The following is a 16,334-nucleotide window of genomic DNA, read 5'->3' as shown; positions in this document are numbered from 1 at the left end:
GTAGTGAGTGTCCTTTTTCCATTTAGCCCGAAGTGAACACCATTTACTGATAAGTAAGAGCCAATCTCACACTTCTCTGCACACAAATATATTAGATCGAAGTGCTAAAAGACGGCTGGTGTGTATGGTGTATTGTAAGATTGTTTTGTCGAGTAAATTTCCACTGAACTTATTTTGTAAAACTGAATTCACGCGTGGAAGAGGTAAAATTATTTTCTAAATTTTGTGTGGATTTTTTTTTTGTCTGGGCAGGAAGTTCGAGCCAGTACTTAGATCAGTTTCGATACTGGTGATGGTTACAGGAAATAAGTAACGATTTTATTATAAAGGCTGGTAACACAAAAATAAATAAATAAAGCTATCTTACTTAGCAAGTAAATAAGATTATTTGGAAAAAAAACAGTACTGGTAGCACATAAAGTGCCGGTAACTAGCCGATGTAGATCATCAGTTTGTAGGCCCAAAGTTTAGGCCCGGTCAAAGCACATCATTTAGAGGAGAGTAGCACACTAAAGAGTAGACGATCACTCTTAGCATAGAGGTCTTTATCTACCGGAAGAGCAACGTCATGGTCAAGGAATCTTACAACGTTCACTTAGACGGATGGTAGCTATTTCTAATTCACAATTTCCAAATTTCCGCTTGTATTCAGAATAGGTATTACGGTGACCATGTTGCGTTTCTCTAATGAGGGGAATTTACGAGATTTGTCATTGAACGGCAATGACTTTAGCTAAAAATATATTTCCGTAGCATTAAGGTGCTTTAAAGTATTCCTAACATTTGAAATTGAGAAAAGCCGACACAACTGTAAAGATATTTGAATTTTCTTGGAAATAGTGTCATCGATTTTCTTCTGATAATGGAGCTCACCCATTGGTAATCGACAATTGGTATATACACACGTTATTATTTATAATTGAAGTATTAATGAATTATTTTTAAGGAACAATTGAAATTTTTTTGGGTTTTTTGATATCCTGCGGGATAGATTTTAGTAAGTTTTTACGTAAGACCAAATTTGAACCCAGATGATTCTTGCTGAGTTTCAGAACTAAATTTTCCAACTTTAAAATGATTTTGGGACTTCAAAATATACGTACGAATTGTCGAAAAGTAGTTATATATTTATTCTGAAGATATCTTCATAACATGGAAACAATAAAACAACTTCAGAAATTATGACTGAATTGGTCCAACTTGTGGAACTTCAAATAGAGAATAGAATGAAGCCAAAAATCTGATAATTTTAACATATTAGTTGGTAATTAAACGACCTTTTGATTTTCTTACTTTATTTCCTTATCTAATAATACCTTGTAATTTTATTTCTTTCGTCTGGTCAATTTTAAGATTTCTAAAATGTAAACAACTGTCGGAAGTTGAGTAACTTACAACATCCGCTTCTTTTTAATTTATTTTCTTCGAAACCAAGAAAGCGGAAAAACAACACAAAATTATTTATATCCAGATATAGTAAACCGAATTCAAATCACTTGGCAGTTTTATGAAATATTCTCAGAAAAAGAAAGATTAATTCCCCAAATTTTGCTTCTTCTGATTATTATTAATTTTATTTTATTCATTTAATTAAGGCGCGTCAAGATCTGAGATTATTCATGCGTGTGATGCCTTTTTCACTGATTTGTTAGATTTAGGAAAGTGTTCTCTCATTCCAGACCACACAGACTTGCAGGAAAGCGCAGGAGCTGGTTATTGGTAATAAAGTGTAACGAAAAACTGTCACAATTTTGGCAACAAAAAAATTGAAGTAGTTGGTAAGAAAATAAAAATTTTTGCTAAGGTTTGGTGGTGGCATATGTGAAAAATTCGAACTCTCATATAAGGTGCATTTTGTTTTGCAAGTGTAAAACACAAAAACAAAAAATAATACTTCATACGAAAACTTCATTGCTACATTCTTGAACAAATACAAATGAAAAAACAATATTCTTTTCATTTATTTTCACCTTTACGATTTACAGAGTGCGCAAAACTTAATAGCGGACAGCCTATGCCGAAAGTAAAATAAAAGGGAGCTGAAACAGAATGTTTGTTAGCACGTTAGTCTATTATGTAGTATGTGTTCACGTAGAAGCTGTGGGTTTGTGAAGCCATTGTGTATATAATAAGTAAGAATGGTATACACATGCGAAGTGTGTGTGCGCGGAATATGTTTGTGGTTGGGCTACATTGTTGTATATTGAGGAAGCAGACACATTGCCCTTGGAAGGCTGTCCTGGGTATTGTATCGTACGAAGACAATGGCCAAACCAAGTACAATGGCTAGCACGTCACCACTTGCCCGTAAACAGAAGCCTTCAATATCGGGTAGGGTTTGTTGTGTACTACGTACTTCTGGAAGTGAGCACTCTATAAAGCAGTACTGGAACTGAAAGGGGACCTGGCACTGTTCGCCCTTAAAAGGAACAAACTATATTTTTGGAGGAAGTAGAGGTAAGAAAGAATGAAAAAAGCTGTTACGCGATTCAATAGTTCCTGGATATCTCTATGACATCTTCAGAATATAATGACAAGGTGCCTTACCTTTGTATCCTATCAGATTAGATCCTACTTGGCTGGAAAGCCTACACCACCGCAACACAGTGGTTCCATTGTGGCACCTATCACCGCATTAACCAATAATAATCGGTCACATTTTCTCTTATCAGATTTCTTATGTATACAATATAACACCCTTTACAACCTTCTTATCTGAAGACAACAACAGATATTATAAAAGGGAATGTTTCAATAAATGCAAATTTACTTCAAAAATTATGAATAAAACTTCATGTTCAACTTAGAAAACTTTATCTTTTAAATTCACTGAAAACATTTCCGATTCTAAATTATTTTAAAAGTAATATTGGTCATAAGAGTTTGGCTAGCACAGCATTCCCCGTCGATTCATTTGAAGTTGAGATCTAATTTCTAATAGTTTTTTATGAAGTTTTCAATGACGTTTGCAATATTCATTGAAATTGAAAACATATTCAGTTAGGAAAACTGGCAATCAGTAGTGGAAGAGTTACACACTTGTCAGCATGAAAGACAAATTTTAACATGTCCGCGTCTTTCTCTAACTCTCCATTTTCATAACTGCTATCAATGCATAATCCATAAACCCAAAAACATTCAGTTAATAATAAATACACCTCTAAAAGTAGAGGTTAGATTCCATTGAAATGTCACTTAAGTAAAATATGAGACGATAATGCCTGCATAATAAAACGTAAATTAAATATTTCAGCTAAAGATCAATTATGAAAAATAGGATGAGCGGAAGTGCCACTTTTTCTATAAATTTTGTGGTTCCTGTCGATATTCTAAGTATCAAGAAAATTATATTATTTAATTGTGGTAAGAAAAGTCGTGTGAGTGTACACAACTGACTTTTTAAAGTGCATGCAGCAATGGCGTCATTTCTTTCATTACCAATATGTTAATTTGTTTTTTAAGTGACTTTTAACGTCTATTTCAGTTAAACTGTATCATTATTACCTAGACAAAATTGATGACTTCTTTCTGTGATTTTAATTAGCAATCACCAGTGAAAAAGAACCGTAGTAATCTCCGCTCAAGAAATGTGATAACTCTCCTTCAACCAATCAGACGAACTCACTGAGGGTTAGATCAAAGTAATCTAAGGCTAGACATATCCAAGAGAGACTTGTATCATTAGTGTAAAGCAGCTGTGCACAATGGCGACCTACTGCTATATTTCCATATTGTCAAGCAAGAGTAAATCAGATTTCAATCAAGGAACGCTGTAAAACACTATTTCTTTATTTCTATCTAGCTTGTAAGAGCATTTAATTTAATTGCAATGACTGTGAGTACTTTATACAAGTATTGCTAATTTCTGAAAGTATGTTTCAACCAGGAATTACATGTAGACGCGTACCTAATAAAACGCTCTTAATCTTAAGTTGATAATGTTTTACCTCAACAAGCAAACTCCTCGTCATTGATTACCATCGTTTCACTAGAAAACAGCCTTTTGAATTATAATTTATTCTTGTTTGAGTTGATAAAAGCATGCGCGATATTTCTTCAAAAAATTTATAAAATTTTTAGTTAGAACAGGGACGGTGGCTTTGAAAAGGATGTTATTATTAGGTTTGTTCTACTTGCTACATGTTAAACTTACATTGCTTTTAATATATTACATGTAAGTTGCCTATATCCCGCATATACGTATAAAACTTAATAGACGAAACTACACGAGCCATATTAAAAAAGTTTATCATCTTGTTAAGCACTGCCGTAAAGTTTCTATTCCTTTCTTACTTGAAAGAGTTATTGCATAATTTTTCTTTGGGGGAAAAAAATGTTTCTACAAGAATCACTGAATGTTGATAGAAGTGAAAATAAATTATCATTGTTAGAAATGTAGATAACTACTACCAGGTTTGTGGGAAGCGTCTTATAGAATAATAAGAACGACCCGGAAATGATACAAGTTTTCTAGGTGGCAGAGAGAGACTATAGTGATAACGAGTATATCTTAACATTTGTTCAAAGAAACCAGTGCGACATCTTCAGTCTTGAAAACAACTTGCAGGGCCTCGCACATTGGCAATGTAAATTACATTTAGTCTAATCTTTCTTAAGGTTTGGAATTTGTAATCAATTTTTGTTTATCAATAGTAAATATTTCCGGTCACGTATTTCAATGCGAAGAAATAGAAAATTCAAGTAAAGTTTTGTGAAAAATCTAATAAGTAAGAATAGCTTTCTCAAAGCGACAGAATTCTTTTTTATATAATATCAAAGTCTGTTTTCATTATTTCCCCTACCCACGCACAAAATACCTAATAAAAATAAGGAAAAGGATTAGCACAGTGATCGGCGTATATTGGATTCCAACACGAAGATCCCTGGTTCGAATCCAGTTGTTGGGCCCATAGATTTTTCTCTTTCTAGGAGCTTCTTATATCGTAGCTCACAGAACTTAACTCTAGCTAATTGTAGAGAACAGTGCCCGGAGGCTGGTAGTGCACAACAAAAAGATCCAGACGCCAAAACTAATGTTGACGAGCTTTACATAAATAAAAATATAATATAGTATAAACAAATTATTGTTAACAATAAATTGTAAATTTGACTTATCTTTGAAACTGAATTTGAATTTGAAGCTGACATTGAACCATGAATTAATTATACCATGTATATAGTTCATTGGATTCACTCTATTTCTTTTCTATTAGTAAAAAATATATAATTTATTTCTGTAATTAGAAAATTATTGAAATGGCAAAGTGAACGCGAATAGGGGATTTTTAAAATGGACATATTTAAAACATTTGATTTCAAGAAAAGCTGAACATTATTACGCCTCATTCTTGTTTTTATTAAATTATCACTATACTTGTTTATTATGAAACTTTTTTTTTTTTTGTTTTTGATGCAGAGGTATCCTAAATCTAAGAACTATTTCTTCATACTCAACAGACTTAAATACCTAACCTCAAAAAATAAAGTCTTACCTAGCACAATAGTATTTAAAAAAGAAAGCAACTATAAATCATTTCGTTCTCTCACATCTTGTTTTAACCAATTATAAAGAGATACAAGCTTAGCTAGGTCACCTACAATAAATACAATGTAGGTCAAGATTTTCAAGCACCGAACTATTAAAAGTAAATATTTTCACATCCTTGAATGATCTGTGCTTAAACCAATATCAAGATTGTAAAAAAATGGCAAGTTCACTTACAGTTACAAAATGGAATCTGCAGATGATGGAATCAGCCTTAAAAATTTAAAATTCTAAAGTTAATCATATTATATCAAATAACATTAATTTTTTTACTTAAACTTTTCTACTCTCTAGAAAATCTTGGTAATATTTAACCATTTAGATAAGTAGCCAAGTAGAGTAGGTAACTCAACGACGCAAAAGAGAAAATGAAATGAAGAAGAATGTCAGCTGGTCTAGAAGGAAATAGAAACTTTAATCACGTTTAGAATCCCCCCAAAACTAGCCTCGTACAAACTACAATCATCAGAATAAATCAATCATTGATGAAATTGTCCTAACATGAAGAATGCACTAACAATTCTTTGTGCTCAATCTCAACAAAGAATTTTCTGACAGATTCTTCTCATGCACACGGTATTTACAGGCACAAACACACGCGCGCACGTCGCATGCACTTATATGTGAAATCACGATGGTGAGTGAGGATGAGGGAGAGAGAGAAAGATAAAGCTCAAATCAAGCGAGCGGTCAATTGAATTACTTTATTGAAAGTGCCCTATTCTGGTTGTTATCACAAAACTAGACCCTCCCTGCCTTGGATAGTGAGTGCTTATGTTAGAAAATTACATTAGACAAATATATGTTTTTCATTATTCCGCTCAGCTAGACTATGTTTAGTTGGGGATAAAAAAGAATTAAATGAAGCGTAAGCAGAGAAAGTCTCTGGTAACGTTGGGTAATACTATAAAAAGCAATATTGTACTTGTTCCGTATTTTCATATCTACAATATGAATTTTTTTTTCACCATTGATATGCTCCATTGAATTTTATCAAAAATTTCTATGGTGAAACTAAAATTGTTTCAAAGCAATTAAAACATAATGAGTGCACTTAATAAACCTTGAAACAAAACAATTGGTATAGTGTGAAAATATTTTGTTATTCAAATAACTTCCAAAATAATACATAATAAAAATTAAATAAATAAAAAAAACAAATTAAGTGGCCATCAAATAGCAAGGCTAAAGGAAAATGAGATCACAAAGGAAGCAACTCGAAACAAACACTCAGGGAAATTCCCTCACTTCAATAAAGATGTGGTTGCGATTTGATTAAGAAAATATTATCTAAACGGAATTCTGCCACAAATGAACATGTAAGATGCAGTTTATTTTATAAGTTATGTGATTGCATACACTCAAAAGTTGTCTATTGAACCTTTCTAGTTTCTGCTCTGTATAATTCCCTAGTCGCAGCAGATTCAACAACTCATGAAATACTATATAAAGATAAAATAATTGTAAATAAAATCGCTTCACCCTCTAACATGATGGAAATGTGCTTTATCTGCGTCTTGAATTCTACTTAGGTGATGTCAGGCGAGGTCTTAGACTTTTGACCTACATACAAAGCATGAGCCAATCGTTTAGGCCCGACGATGACATTTACTGGCAGCAAAGTTACTTAACACTGTAAAGATACGTTTCGTTGAACTGGTAAAAATTAAAAGTAGTTTTCCAGAGTCTCTTGTGTCTAGAATAAATCTAGACTAAATAGAATAAGCAGTCCTGGATAATGAACCTACGTAGTAAAGAGGCTTATACATTATTCATTAATTCTTCTTAATTCATGGGTAATTACCAGGATTCGGTCGAATCTTAAAAAAGAGGACTAACATGACAACACAAAACATGTAAATTTGTTGATGTTTTAAATTTTGCTAGGCATCCTTTGTAGCAAAATGACCATTTTTAGAAATGATAATAAAATTCTTAATGTTAGGTGAATGCAATTTTACTTATGAGTATTACTACTAATAAAAAATTTAAAAAAAATATATTTAAAAAAACGAAATTAAAAAATAACTTTCAAGTTAATGTCAAAGTATTTTAACATTATCTTTCTCATCGGGGAAAAAATAATGTTTTTCTCAAAAGCTTTTTATACACGGCAATATGAGGTGAGTGTGTGGAAAATAAAACTGGAGATTCTAGAATGACTTTGTCAGAAAACCAAAGAAATCCCATTATGGCGAAGTTTTAGTTAGATTGTTCCTTTAACGGTAGAACAAAAGCACTACCCTGTGTCCGGCTACGAAACATAAAGCTGACAACATCTGTTACTTGATATTATTTCCAGAAAGAGTGGAGCTTTCTGCTTGATGGTTTTGTTATCCTTAACCTAATCTCCAATCTTTTACTATTTAGGCATCTTTTTTTTTGGTGGAAGGAAATTATCAAAGGTTTTCTCTCACAATTTAAAGCAGAGTTTCAAAATATTTTGAGAATAGTGTCACAAAAACTTTTCTTTTACAATTCTTCCATAAGAATCGTTGATAAAACGGCTTTCCGGCAACTAAACAACAATGAAACATCCTTCAAATCTGACGAAATCCCAGTTTCGCAAACCCTCATTTCCATGTTTAGCCTCACTGGATGTTCTCTTTTATTCCTCTTCATCTGCTCATGTACACAACATCTTATCCGTAACCTCTCATCTGTAACCTCCGATACAACTCCAGAAATTTTGAATTCTCTAGCAAACTTATTTTTTATTTTATCAGTATTCTTCCCAGAACCTTTTGGGCTCTGAATCCAATGCCTTCCTTACGATTTGACTTAAATATTTCTAGCTAAAATTCCATTATCTTTCGGATCTTTTTTTATATCTCTCTCACACACTCACACAATATTTTTCTAACTGATTGATTAGTTTGGTTTTTGGCGATTACTTGGCCTAAATTCAAGAACTAATATTTTTCAAATAATAATTTTTGGCGTTAATCTTTAGACAAATATATTCAATCTTTAAAATCTATCAAAGCTCGACCTAATGGCTGCTTGTGCATACAACCCCTTCGTCAGTCTGATGTAGATGACATATTTTGTTGGACTTAACTATTAGGCAAGCCACCAAAGTCACCGCAATGATTGCTACATTACATATTCCTAAAAAGTACGACCTCAACTGAACAAAATGTATCTTCTAATCATTTGTTGCAACCTTTGGATCAACAAATTTCTTTAGATTTAAAGCGCCAACCAGCCTAAGTCGGATTTGGACTCCGCAAACGTTTCCTAGTTTCCATATCTAGTTCTGCCTATCTCCAGTTTCGAACTATAAGGAAGAAGAGTGCTCTTATGTGAAGCTCTCGGACCATTTCATTTCAGCCTATCAACTCTCCATTTAGTTTGGTACACTCTATCTAGAATTCATGTAGGGTTTTTATTTGTGTACATTCTTGCCATATGCCCAGCGATGTGAGGTTAGTTTGACAAAGCTCACGTATTAGTCTCTTTATTGAATACTTAGTTTAATGTTCTTCGCCTCCACGATTTCAAAAACTGCTCTAAGAAATCTGGGATTTTTCTTGGTCTAATCAATATCTCTAAAATTCAATAATCACTTCAGAAACATCCCAGATTCAAAATTTGAAAGTTAAATAAAATCTCCACCATCTCAAAGTTATCCTTGAAAGACTACCGTTGCTTCCATGTGTAGCAGTATAGGTTAAATTAAGAACTTATTTTTCTTACTAACTTTCGTTTTAAATATTATTGGTTTGGGTTAAGCTGTTTTAAAACTTACTTTGTTTTGCTTTGACTTTAAGAAAACTGGAACATAACCAATTATAAAAAATTACGATTTGTTCAAAGATAATGAGGTCACTGCCTAGCAGGGAAATTTTTAAAAACAACGAAAAACTTAGAGAATGAAGAAAACAAAAAGACAACCTTAGATTGTTGTTTGCTAAAAATCCAAAGATTTAATAAGAATGACCTCCTTAAAATCTTAAACTGCTCCTCTTTTTTTCTTTCTTGGTATTACAACCTATTAAAGGCTCTAGTCTCCTCAATTTTTTCGATTCACTACTCAAGATTATCATGGCTTTGTAGGGTAGGATTGTCGGCTCTAGCCCATACACCGATATATGGAGGAACATGGACTTCAATGGTTCACGCCCTTCGCGAAGCTATTTCCGAGCGAATGTAGGCCTTAGTATTATATATTGCCATGGTGTGCTTACGTGAATTTAATGCGACTACAACTGCTGCTTTTACTGCTACTGCAACTGCTGCTACAGCTACTGCTGCCACTTCAACTGCTACTGCAACTGCAGCTACTGTAACTGCTTCTGCTGCAACTGTTACTACTGCTACCACGCAACCACTTCTTCTGCCTAAGCAGCTATTGCCACTACAAATGCAGCCACTGCCACTACTGCTTTTGTTACAGCTAGTGTAATTGCTGCTACTTCAACTGCTATGGCTGATGCAGCTACTGCCTCTGCTACTGTTATTGCTGCAAATTACTGCTACAGCTTCTGCAACTATTAATTTCAAAATTAGTACAATTAAATGTTAAGTTTTTAGCTTCAATGAAGTCAGGTTTTGAATAATAAAGTTTGTTACATATAAAGTAATTACTGTTTTTAATTTTGGGGAATATTGACTGCTTAAAGCATATTAAATTTTCCGAAACGTTTCATCAGACACAGTAGAGAAATAAATAATAGTAAATGTGGGTTACACGGTGCTGGATAATATCTTTAGATTCAAATCGACGCAGCAGGCGTGCTCACCGCATCCAACAAAAGAGATTGAATGATCATTTTGGTGTGGAGATTTCAAGTTCACTTACAATTACTTACTATCAGGCATTTCGCATAAGTTTCTTCTCTACTTATTAAATTTTCTCCCAAAGTGAAACATAAAATAAACTCCAGGTGTTATTTAAGAAAGCAAATATATATTATTCATTTTTACAATGTAGGAGTTAAATCCCAAAGGGGTCAGATAAATAGTTTTGTATAAAAGGAACATTGAGCAATGTTGCAAAGTTGTTTTCCTCAACATAGAAGGGAGGAAATCGTTGGTGGAAATGCCCTTCAATTTTTACGATATTATGAGAATGTGAAGGGTGAGTCAGTTTGAAGTGAAATAAACAAGAGGGTTGGAGACAATGTCCTACATCGACTTTTTTTTTTACAAGACGGAAGTTGGCTGTCTACAACCGGTTTGACATATCTTTTTTTCATTTTTTTTTTCCTACTTCATAATTCAATTGGAGGAACCGTAGCTACCGTAAAGGTTTTCACATTTGAATTTTCAAAGGCAGTACATTTATTGAGGCTCTATTTGAATAAAACAGTGCTTTAAATAATTGATTTCATCTCCCCCTCTAAATTTCAAAAATACTCGCCCCAACCCCTGGAAAAAATTATTGATGTTAATTATAAAATATTTAATCAATTGAATATTATACTAGAATAAAATGAAACAACGGAAAAATATAAATGGCGCTGGCAAAAACAAAACTGGAAGGAGTATTAGTATCTACAGCAAAAGTTTATCAGAAGTACTGACTCTACGGATACAAGACATCTTGGACGAAGTCTGCTCTCCCTTCAAAACCTATTTTAAATTTTTTGAACCCGAACTCTTGCACAGTCAGAGCGTTTATTCCTCTACTTAATTATTTTGTAGACTGTGTTACCATTTATAACTTTTTTCCCATTCAGGCTTCAAAAACTGATTAGACCACCCGTTTTTCGGACCAAACTTGCTTCACTAACTTCTGCACTTCCTTCTGAGGAAGGATCCCATACCCAATGCCTTTTCTTATAGTCGTACTCCTCATTCTAACCCTTCAAAACTGCTTTATAAATAAAAAATTTGATATGTAACATTGCTTAAAAAATATAGGTATACAATTCTATTTGCACTCATTGTTTCTGTATTTAATTAAAAGGCGAATTTTAATAATTTTAAGGTACAAGGAAATTTAGGAGCGACTTCCTGCACCTCTAAACATTGAAAGGCTTGATGACGTTTTTAAAGAAAGAGTAAGTTACTTAGCCTAAAACATTATTATTTAAGAAGTAGCAGATCTCCCTTTAAGCTCGCAGAGAACAATTAACTTTTTTTTATTTTTGTAGACAAAATATGAAGAGTCAAGATTCTGCTTTCTCTTCTTCGTCATCACAAATTTGTAAAAAAATAAGGCATTTTTACCTTTACCCGAAACTGCTGAACATATCTTTCCGTCGAAATCACTAATTAAGATTTTGTAAAGGTTTATCTTCTAATAGAAGTTAAGAGAATAAATTATGAAAAGGAAGAAAAACAAAATTTTATAACACAGACCTACTTTTAAAGTTAAATCCTATTTATACTACAAGAGAAATCAGTTTATATACATCCTTACTTTAAAAAAGTACTTCTTATTTAAGTGGCCATTCAACAACCATACTGCCCATTCAACAACTTATTTAAAATATATTTTATAAATAATTTTTAACTCATTTTACCCGTAATTTATTTTTAAACAAATAAAGTTTTTTACTAATTAATATTTACTTTTAAGTATTTTGTAATATCTAAAGTAAATTATGATAAAAATGTGCTGCATTTATCAAATTCCCATAAACATATCTTATTCTTAAATCTTACTCTGTAAAACTGTAGCTAGCTCAGGGATAAACGGATGATGTCGTATGTGGGTGGAGCATGAGATCGGAAAGATAGTAAAATTCTTTGGGGATCTTAGTGAGTTATTTGATGTCTAGATTTACTCATTCCGAACTAAGATTTGAAGTTTTGTTTATAGGTCGATGAAAAAAAAAAAAAGCTCCGTTGAGTAATGTATGAAGGAATGATAAGAATGAATAGTACAAAGATGAATGTAATAAAAATTCTCTAGTCATATTTACAAGGAACAGGATTGCATTAGCATGTTTACTTAACCGAATATTCAAGAGAACTCGATGACAAGTCTCAGTTTACAGAGTAAAGGAAGGATCGCCTCACTAGAAATCCTCCGCTGAAGAGTTGAGATTCTCTTCTAAAGGTGATTTAAAGTTTACTGATATAAATTAAATTTTTTAAAAATATTTACACATCTTTATTTATTTATTTATTTGTGCTTTTCTAGTGTTTAACAAATACAAGCACGCATGAATATTAAAAAATTATTAATTTTTAATTAATTTATCTGTTAACAGTATCTTCTCCTTTATAATAATTAAGGAATATTATGAGAGATTTTATTTACGAGCAGAAGGGCAGAATTTTAATTTTAAAATGATGGTTGGTTAGTTGAATACCACAAGCCCATTCTTACGGCAAAAAGAGCGTTAATTTCAATATGGTGCTGTAATTAGTAGCCGCCTAAAATAGCGTATAAAGACCCTACATTGAGGGCGGCAGAGAGAGACAAGCTGACGACCAGTGATAGCACTTGAAGGAAGTAAAGTGCAATAAATATGATTTAAAGAGGATAATGTTATAGCATCCTCGCTTGTAGCCGGTTTGATGGTCTGTTAGTATTTATAACAAAGACGATGAGGGAGTCTTTATTTTATCTCTGGAAATTATTTTCATATTATGTTTTATGCTACCTTTGTTTTTTATTACTTTAAATAGTATTTTATTAAAAACATATTTATTTATATGAAAATCTAGATTCTAGATTATCATTCTCTGACTTTAAAAAACTTCTTTAGTGGTAAAATGTTCTCAATGCATCTAATTAATCAAATACCATGTTTGATCTCCTTCTGTTAATTTAATAATTATATTAGAAGAGATGTCTTTCCAATTACTTAACATTTACTTGAGATGCAAAGAAAGAGCATCTGCTTCTTTCTCTATGTATCCCCTGCTTGCGTTCATTATGAATCTGCCTTAATCATTACTTCGGTGAGCTGCCTTCTACCCTCTGGAGATTTTACCTTCCAACATGCTCTGTAGCTTTGGAATTGCTTCTCAGAGTGGGCCTAAATATTGTTTTCTCCTTTGCTGGCAACATCTGCATATAATCTGTCCATTTGTGAGGATGTATTGATGTAGGATATCCTCATCTGCGTATGATTCCTACTTTATTCCCCATTTAAAGCATCATAACTATACTTTTCATAAGGATAGAAAACAAACAGCATTCCGATCCTCAGAAGAGCCCTAAGTTCACAAATTCGTATCATCAAATCTTTATTTTCTTTCCTTCATTGAGACTTATTATCGAAGTAAACAAAATCCAATCTTATTTATGTAGTATTTCCTTATGTGGTTTTGTAAGCAAAAAGTAAAGTGACATTCTACTATATTTGAATCACAAATCCTCAATTTTCGAATCAAGCAAGTTTTTCCAATGATTTGCAACGGAAACCTGAATAAATGCCTATTCCTATTCTTCTTAGAAATGAATTTCTCTTAGTAAAAGTTTATTGGAGTCAGCTCTACCATCTAAGGTTAATCGTGAATGTCCCAGTTTGAAGTAGAGACAAAACTGAGTGAGGTATAGTCGCCACTAACATTACATAAAAGTCTAACTTTGATACAAATTTTATTCAAATTCTGAATTTCAAAACATAAATAACTCTTACTCATATAGTAGTTTGCAAAATGTCCATGCAATGAAGTAGACGAGCATCTACATATCTACGTACATAACCCTCCTGAACGATTCTCTCGAATAATTGTTCGAATAAAGGTTATAGATCAACTTAAAAGAAAATATAAATATATCGTTTAAGGTCAAATTTAAGCCCAATTTTCAAAAAAGAAAAAACAATCGCAGTGACGTAGCAGAATAGCTGAGCTTCAGTGTAAGAATTTCAGCCGCCCATTGAACCTTTTTTACTAAATATGTAGGAGTTTTATAAGTAAATTTTACTAAAAAGCTAGAACGGAAGTTAAAAAAAAGTTTCAACAAACAAACTTAGAACAAACAATAAGTAGTAATGCAGATAAAGAATGATTTACTGAAGCACACTAGCATGCGACCTACAAGCATTCCATCGGGGAATTGTTAACAGCTAGTTGGGCAATATTGGGGCAAGTGTTATGCCATTAACAGAGAACACCACTGTGTGCACAATAATAGATCTGTTCAATATCACTAAATCAAACTGCCAGTCAGAACAGTGTACACTCTCTCTCACTGTCTGCAAATATTGTCACCCGCGGAGTCTTCATATTGTTCCACTGCAATCTGGATATAGTCTTGTTACTACCAACATTACTAAACATTGTTGTATATTGAATATACTACACACTTGCCTTTTGTGCAATTATTCTATGTTTACATGTATTAAAATAATGTTAAAAGAGAACTTGAAAGCTGGTAGTGGAAAAAATAGCAGTGTAAGGGGAGAACAGTGTTTACAAGCAGGATATTTTACTGCCTACAATTCGCAGATGACTATGTCCTAATCGAATCCGATGGCTATGGCGCAGCCTATTTGACCTAAAAATGGAATGTTTTAAGAAAATTTTTAACCTAATAAGCTTAACTTTATTTATTATATTGATAGGTCATTCTTCAAGAGATCTAGAGTGGGAACTAATGATTATCACAGCTACTCCGTCTTCCACCACTCTCCCAGAACTGCTTCGAAAAGAGTTTAATTTCAAAATAAAAAAATTGCCCAAAACCTTATTTTCATAACAACATATTTGAACTTTTCGCGATTTTCCGTTTTTAAGTTATGTTGCTCACTCACGTCGAGAGAGAATAATTTGTAAAAAACACTTTTTCTCTATGAGTGGACCTCAAAACGTATATTTCGGAGGAAAAGTTTAATCTGTACGATCGCAATATCTCTTCCTAAGAGGGGTAAGAAATAATAAAAGTAGGTTCACATTTTATATCTAATCAACGGGGAAGGGAAGCCATGATGGCTACTTAGTTTTCTTCTTGGCACTTTATTAACAGCAGACTTTGCCGTACATTCCACCAGAATATAGATGAAAAAAAAAAACTAACTCTGTGATACAGCAATGATGTTTGGAAAGGCACTTGAGTGTCTGGCCTGAATGGCGCCACAGCATCGATTGATGCGCCCCGGTTATACAGCTTCCCTCATATACACACCCGGTTTCCATAAGGACCATCTATCGTGATGATCACATCCAAGAATGTCCCACACTCGGTTTCATCAGCCGTTAATTTCATCTTTTCTCGCCATTTATTTCTAGTAGTCAAATTTATTTCCTAACCAAAATCATTTATATTTAATACCCCCATATTCAGCGACAATATCGAATGTTAGATCAACGGTGGAATAAATATATGAAAAGAAATTTGTATTATATAAATGCAATATTTTCTGAATGAGTAAGTTGTGTGTTCACAGTTCACTAATATTCTATTATATCTTAACTTCTAATCTGAAGGTCAGATATAATAGCAGCTTTTTAAGTAGAAGTTAAATTTTCTTCAACAAGCAATGAATCAAACTCTGATTTTGGAAGTAAAATTCCATTAACGTTCAGTAATAAAAAGTGCATGATGGTACGGATAAACCCAGACATTAACCTTCTTCAATTGCCGTCATTTTTTCTCCTCAAGGAAATCATTTACTATTACATTTCTTCTTTCAAGCAAGTAATTTTTACTCCTAAATCATGCAATTCTTTGAGCACCGGTTTGCAAAAATTTTTTTACCAAACCGGAACAATGTCGAGAGTATTTTCAAAACAGAAACTAACGACGCCTCTTACGCTATATGCCAATTAATTGAAAAAGCCAAATAATGGGCTAAAAGGCAACAAAGTTTCCAAAATGTTGCAATTTAACAAGAAAACGCGAGACATATTTGGGCTCCACACATAACACTGAAATTAA

At 32.9% G+C, this 16,334-nt stretch overlaps 1 long non-coding RNA gene across 3 annotated transcripts in view; it reads right to left on the bottom strand.

The window, feature by feature from the left end:
* LOC141452824 (uncharacterized) overlaps positions 1–16,334 on the bottom strand; it is a 92,196-nt gene that overhangs the window by 69,431 nt on the left and 6,431 nt on the right. For all 3 annotated transcript variants that reach the window (XR_012457641.1, XR_012457642.1, XR_012457643.1), the window contains exon 3: positions 9,736–10,038. This is a non-coding gene — a long non-coding RNA (uncharacterized lncRNA). The remainder of the gene's footprint in view (positions 1–9,735; positions 10,039–16,334) is intronic.

This window comes from Rhodnius prolixus, unplaced genomic scaffold, assembly GCF_049639745.1.
Source record: "Rhodnius prolixus isolate KJV_2025 unplaced genomic scaffold, Rpr scaffold_3, whole genome shotgun sequence".
Classification (NCBI taxonomy): Eukaryota; Metazoa; Arthropoda; class Insecta; order Hemiptera; family Reduviidae; genus Rhodnius; species Rhodnius prolixus.
Note: the sequence above shows the minus strand (reverse complement) of the source record. Positions and strands in the feature narration are given on the sequence as shown.